The sequence below is a fragment of the Monodelphis domestica genome, chromosome 8, assembly GCF_027887165.1.
Source record: "Monodelphis domestica isolate mMonDom1 chromosome 8, mMonDom1.pri, whole genome shotgun sequence".
Lineage (NCBI taxonomy): Eukaryota > Metazoa > Chordata > Mammalia > Didelphimorphia > Didelphidae > Monodelphis > Monodelphis domestica.
This window is the reverse complement of record NC_077234.1, coordinates 59,600,574-59,608,064: the sequence shown is the minus strand read 5'-3', so window position 1 is coordinate 59,608,064 and position 7,491 is coordinate 59,600,574.

Sequence of the window (7,491 nt, the reverse complement as noted above, 5' to 3'; positions counted from 1 at the left end):
AATAAAATTCTAGCAAAGAGACTACAGCAAGTTATCACAAGAATTATTCACTATGACAAGGTGAGATTTATTCCAGGAATGCCAGGATGGTTTGAAATTAGGAAAACTATCCACAAAATTAACCATATCAATAACCAAACTAACAGAAACCACATGTTTATCTCAATAGATGCAGAAAAAGTCTTTGACAAAATACAACACCCATTCCTATTGAAAAACACTAGAAAGTATAGGAATAATTAGGAAAAATACATGTACAAGAATATTCATAGCTGCGGTGTTTGTGGTGGCAAAAAATGAGAGGATGCCCTTCAATTGGGGAATGACTGAACAAATTGGGGTATATGTTGGTGATGGAATACTATTGTGGTCAAAGGAATAAAGAAGGGATTCTGTGTGAACTGGAACAACGTCCAGGAAGTGATGCAGAGTAAAAAGAGCAGAACCAGGAGAACATTGTACACAGAGACTGATACACTGTGGTAAAATCGAAGGTAATGGACTTCTCCATTAGTGGCAATGCAATGATCCTGAACAACCCGGAGGGATGTATGAGAAAGAACACTATCCACATTCAGAGGAAAAACTGTGGGAATATTAACACAGAAGAAAAACAAGTGCTTGATCACATGGATTGAGGGGATATGGCTGGGGATGTAGATTCTGGGTGAACATCCTAACGCAAACACTAACAACATGGAAATAGGTTCTGATCAAGGACACATGTGATACCCAGTGGAATCACGTGTCAGCTGTGGGAGAGTTGGGGAGAGGGGAGGGAGGAATAGAAAATGATTTTTGTAACCAAGGAATAATGTTTGAAATTGACCAAATTAAAAAAAAATTAAAAAAAAAAGAAAGTATAGGAATAGAAGGGTCTTTCCTCAAAATAATAAATAGTAGGGGGCAGCTGGGTAGCTCAGTGGATTGAGAACCAGGCCTAGAGACAGGAGGTCCTAGGTTCAAATCTGGCCTTAGACACTTCCCAGCTGTGTGACCCTGGGCAAGTCACTTGACCCCCATTACCTAGCCCTTAGCACTCTTCTCCCTTGGAGCCAATACACAGTATTGATTCCAAGACAGAAGGTAAGGGTTTTAATTAATTAATAATAATAATAATAATAAATAGTATTCATTTAAGACTATCAGCAAGTATCATTAGCAATGGGAATAAATTATAAGCCTTCCCAATAAGATCAGGAGTGAAGCAAGGATGGCCATCTTTTATTTACCCAATTAATAACAATTTAATAATTATTATTAAAATAAAATATATTTTACTTATATTACAATGATACCACTATTATTTACTATTGTTATAAAAATGCTAGCAATAGCAATTGGAGAAGAAAAAGAAATTGAAGAGATTAAAGTAGGCAGTAAGGAAACTAATCTCTCACTTTTTGCAGATGATATGGTTTACTTAAAAAATCTGAGAAAATCAACTAAAAAGAAATAATTAATAACTTTAGCTAAGTTGTAGGATACAAAATAAACCCACATAAATCATCAACATTTCTATATATTTCCAACAAAATTCAGCAGCAAGAGTTAAAATCACGGTAGACAATATAAAATATTTGGGAATTTATCTCCCAAGACAAAATCAGAAATTATATGAACACAACTATAAAACTCTTTTCACACAAATAAAACTAGATCTAAACAACTGAAAAAACATTAATTTTTGCTAATGGGTAAGAAAAGCCAATATAATAAAAATAACAATCCTATCAAAACTTATTTACTTATTTAGTGCCATACCTATCAAACTACCAAAAAAAGTTTTTATACAATTAGAAAGAATTATGACAATGTTCATCTGGAAGAACAAAAGATCAAGAATATCAAGGGATCTAATTAAAAACAGTGAGAAGGGTAGTAGCGTAGATCTCAAACTATACTATAATGTGGTGGTTATCAAAACAATATGGTACTGGCTAAGAAACAGAAGGGTGGATCAATGGAGTAGACTAGGGCAGCTTTGAAGAAAATTCTGCAAGCCTCCAAGAATCCAGAGGGCAATTCAAGCTGTCTGTGAGACCACCAAATTACCAGAGAGGACTGAGGGAACAAGTACTTGCTTTGGGGGTGTGGGGGGGTGGAAAGAAGGACGGGTCATGCAAAAATGTCATTGGGTACTGAAAAAAGTGAGAATGTCAACTCTGCATGCATACCATGTCTTTGCCAATATTAGATTATGGATAAATAACCTCATGAAACTAGTGCTCAATTGACACAAAGATTCCACCTTTCAGAACAAGAGCTCACTTTTTTCCCCCATTTGAATAAGTTTATTTAGTTAATTTAGAACTTTATTCCTTGGTTACAATAATCACATTATTTACCTCCCTACCCTCCATCCACTCTTCCCACAGCCAATGTGCAATTTCATTGGTTATTACTTGTGTCCTTGATCAGAACCTATTTCAATGCTGATGTTTGCACTAGGATGCTCATTTAGTCTACATCCCCAACCATATCCCTTTGATCCATGTATTCAAGCAGTTGTTTTTCTTCGGTGTTTTTATTCCCACAGTGTTTCCTCTGGATGTGGATTGTGGTTTTTCTCCTAGGTTCCTCCAAGTTGTTCAGGATCACTGCATTGCCACTAATAGAGAAGACCATTACATTTGATTATACCACAATGTATCAGTCTCTGTGTATGTTTTCCTGGTTCTGATCCTCTCACTCTGCATCAATTTCTGGAGGTTGTTCCAGTCCCCATGGAATTCCTCCACTTTATTATTCCTTTGAGCACAATAGTATTCCATCACTAACATATACCACAATTTGTTCAGCCATTCCCCAATTGAAGGGCATCCTCTCATTTTCCAGTCTTTTTCCACCACAAAGAGTGCAGCTATAAATATTTTTGTACATGTCTTTTTCCTTATTATCTCTTTGGGGTACAAACCCAGCAGTGCTATGGCTGGATCAAAGGGCAGACAGTCTTTTATCGCCCTTTGGGCATAGTTCCAAATTGCCCTCCACAATGGTTGGATCAATCTACAACTCCACCAGCAATGAATTAGTGTCTCTACTTTGCTGCATCCCCTCCAGCATTCATTACTTTCCATAGCTGTCATGTTAGCCAATCTGCTAGGTGTGAGGTGATACCTCAGAGTTGTTTTGATTTGCATTTCTCTGATTATAAGAGATTTAGAACACTTTTTCATGTGCTTATTAATAGGTTTGATTTCTTTAACTGAAAATTGCCTATTCATCAATTGGAGAATGGCTTGATTTTTTGTACATCTGCTTTAGCTCTTTATAAATTTGAGTAATTAGACCTTTGTCAGAGGTTTTTGTAATGAAGATTGTTTCCCAATTTGTTGCTTCCCTTCTAATTTTGGATGCATTAGTTTTGTTTGTACAAACCCTGTTTAATTTGATGTAATCAAAAGTATTGATTTTACATTTTGTGATTTTTTTCTAGCTCTTGCTTGGTTTTAAAGTCTTTCCTTTCCCAAAGATCTGACAAGTATACTATTCTGTGTTCACCTAATTTGCTTATACTTTCCTTCTTTATATTCAGGTCATTCGCCCATTATGAGTTTATCTTGGTGTAGGGTGTGAGATGTTGATCCAAACCTAATCTCTCCCATACTGTCTTCCAATTTTCCCAGCAGTTATTTTTTTTTTTATCAAAAAGCGGGTGTTGGTCTCCAAAATTGGGATCTTTGAGTTTATCATAGACTGTCTTGCTGAGGTTATTTACCCCAAGTCTATTCCACTGATCCTCTTTTCTGTCTCTTAGCCAGTACCAAATTGTTTTGATAACCACTTCTTTATAGTATAATTTGAGATCTGGGACTGCAAGGCCTCCTTCCTTTGCATTTTTTCATGATTTCCCTGGATATCCTTGATCTTTTGTTCTCCCAAATGAACTTCGTTATGTTTTTTTTCTAATTCAGTAAAAAAGTTTTTTTGGTAGTTCAATGGGAATGGCACTAAATAAGTAAATTAATTTGGGTAGGATTGTCATTTTTATTATGTTAGTTCCTCCCACCCATGAGCAATCAATATTTTTCCAATTGTTTAGATCTAGTTTTAATTGTGTAGAGAGTGTTTTGTAGTTGTGATCATATAGTTCCTGTGTTTGTCTCAGCAGATAGATTCCTAAGTATTTTATATTGTCTAGGGTGATTTTAAATGGAATTTCTCTTTCTAATTCTTGCTGCTGAAATGGGTTGGAGATATATAGAAATGCTGATGACTTATGTGTGTTTATTTTGTATCCTGCAACTTTCCTAAAATTGTTGATTGTTCCGACTAGCTTTTTGGTTGATTCTCTAGGATTCTTTAAGTAAACCATCATATCATCTGCAAAGAGTGATAGCTTGGTCTTCTCATTGCCAATTTTAGTACCTTAAATTTCTTTTTCTTCTCTAATTGCTACTGCTAGTGTTTCTAGTACAATGATAAATAATAGAGGTGATAATGGGCATCCTTGTTTCACTCCTGATCTTATTGGGAATGCATCTAGTGTATCCCCATTGCAGATGATTGCTGATGGTTTTAGATATATGCTGTTTATTATTTTTAGGAAAGGTGCTTCTGTTCCTATACTTTCAATTTTTTTTCAATAGAAATGGGTGTTGCATTTTATGAAAGGCTTTTTCTGCATCTATTGAAATAATCATGTGATTTTTGTCAGTTTGTTTGTTAATATGGTTAATTATGAGGATGGTTTTCCTAATATTGAACCATCCTTGCATTCCTGGTATGAATCCTACCTGGTCATAGTGAACAATCCTTGTGATGACTTGCTGGAGTCTTTTTGCTACTATCCTATTTAAAATTTTTGCATCTATATTCATTAGGGAGATTGGCTATAGTTTTCTTTCCCTGTTTTTGACCTGCCTGGCTTTGGGATCAGTATCATGTTTGTGTCATAAAATGACTTTGGTAGAAGTCCTTCTTGGCTTAGTCTGTTGCATTTGTTATTTCTGCTCTTTTGCACTTGTTTGCAATGTTTTTATGCCCTAATAAATGGTCAATTTTTGTGAATGTACCATGTGTTGCTGAAAAGAATGTATATTCCTTTTTGTGCCTATTTATTTTTCTCTACATATGTACTAACTATAATTTTTCTAAGATCTCATTCACTTCTCTTACCTCTTTCTTATTTAATTTTTGGTTTGATTTATATAGTTTGAATAGAGGAAGGTTCAGGTCTCCCACTAGTATAGTTTTTCTATATATTTCATTCTTGAGCTCCACTAGTTTCTCCTTTAGAAATTTGGATGCTATGCCATTTGGAGCACACATGTTGAGTACGGACAGTTCCTCATTGTCGATACTTCCTTTTATCAGGATGTAATCACCTTCCTTATCTCTTTTAACTAGATTTATTTTTACTTTGGCTTTGTCAGATATCATGATTGTGACTCCTGCCTTCTATTTATCAGTTGATGCCCAGTAGATTTGGCTCCATCCTCTTACTTTCACCCTATGCGTATCTACCTTCTTCATGTGTGTTTTTTGTAGACAGCATATGGTAGGGTTTTTGATTCTAATCCACTCTGCTATTCACTTTCATTTTATGGGTGAATTCATTCCATTCACATTCACAGTTATTATAGCTGTGTATTTCCCAGCATTTTGATTTCTACTCCTGGTCCTGCCTTTTCTTTTTTCACTATTTCCTTCTACACCAATGTTTGCTTTTGAACAGTTTCCCTTGTTACCACCCTTATTTTACTTCCCTTTCTACCCCCCTCCCTTCTCATCCCCCCCTAAATTTCCCTGTAGTCTTTCTAAAATTATCCCCCCTCCTTTTCCCTCCCTTGTACTGCTTCCCTCCCCACCAGTCCATTTGTTACCCTTCTACTCCCCTATAGGGCCCAAATTTATTCTCTGCCCCAATGGATTGGATTCAAGAGATCACTTTTTGACAAAAATTGCTGGAAGAAAGTATGGGAAAAATTAGATTTACATCAACATCTTATGCCAAGATAAATTCAAAATGGGCAAATGATTGAAATACAAAGAGTGAAATCTTAAATAAATTAGGTGAACAAAGAATAGTGTATCTGTGAGATTTATGGGACAGCTAGGAATTTAAGACCAAGCAAAATATAGAAATCATTACAAAATGTAAAATGAATAACTTTAATTTTAACAAATTAAATTTTTTTGCACAAACAAAACCAGTGCAACCAAAATTAGAAGTAAAGCAACAAAATGGGGGGGGGATTTATAACAAAATTGTCCAACAAAGGTCTAATTTCCCAAATATATAAGGGACTAAGTCAAATTTTAAAAGAAATCAAGTCATTCCCCATTTGACAAATGATCAAGGTGTATAACTAGGTAGTTTCCAGATGAAGAAATCAAAACTACGTAAATGTTAAAACCTGGAAATGCCAAACTTTGAAGGTTTTGGCAAAATTGTAAAGATAATTTTAGTGTTTTGACTTAAAATCTAAAATAAGTGGGAAATTCCCAATTATGAAAAATACCCATCATCTGGGATTTATGGAGATTTTAGTTAATATAAATGAAGGAATTAAAGGAAGGAGAGAGAGAGAGAGAGAGAGAGAGAGAGAGAGAGAGAGAGAGAGAGAGAGAGAGAGAGAGAGAGAGAGAATAGCCAAGCAGTAGAAAAGGGCCTACTAGGCCTGAGCCTAAGGGAGAGGAAGTCGGTCTTTATCACTCACCACAAGTTCATCACCAAGCAAGCTCCAGTACTCCACTGAACTCAATCTCCTGAACTGAATTCAATTGCAAACTCCATTCAAAATGTCCTCACTTCAACTCCGAACTCCAAATAATTTCAACTCAAATTCAATAACTCCATGAATTCCTTTTACCCCTTCCTTTTTAAAGAAATTTTCTCTTATGTCACCTCCCCTAAATTTTCATGTCTACCAATCACAGGACTGCCCATTCTTAGTTCTCATCTTCTTTTGTTCGCATCTTCTCTGGTTAGATTAAATCCTGTGAGTACTTCACACCTCTTTTGTTAAGCTTGCCTTTTGTAAGTTGCTTGACCTTTTAGGTACTAATTTAACCTTTATAGTTACTTAGTACCCTTTTGTATTAGATCTAAAAATAGACCTAGCTTAAGGTTCTAGCTTTACTATAAGTATGAGTTAGGGGCTTTTCATTGTTCAATCAGGAGTTTGCATCTTTTTCTTCCCCTAAGGCACTGTCTGAGTAGGGTGGAGTAATTTTAAAAGTTCTCAATACATTCCTGATCAAGTACCTCCATTGTTAAAAATGGGGAATAACTTAATCAAATCTTCTAAAGTAGAGTCTGAGTAGTTTTAAGATTCACAACTATCAATAAATACATGAAAAAGTGTTCTAAGTCCCTCCTGATTAGAGAAATTAATTAGGATAATTTTAGTCCTTGGATTTGACATTTTTAAACAGAAGAAAGATTTTAGAGATCCTCTGAGCTGTATTTCTGGACTTCAGCTACAGTTTCACCCTGGGATTTCCATTAGTACTTGTATCCTCCTAGAATAGCCATCTCTCCTC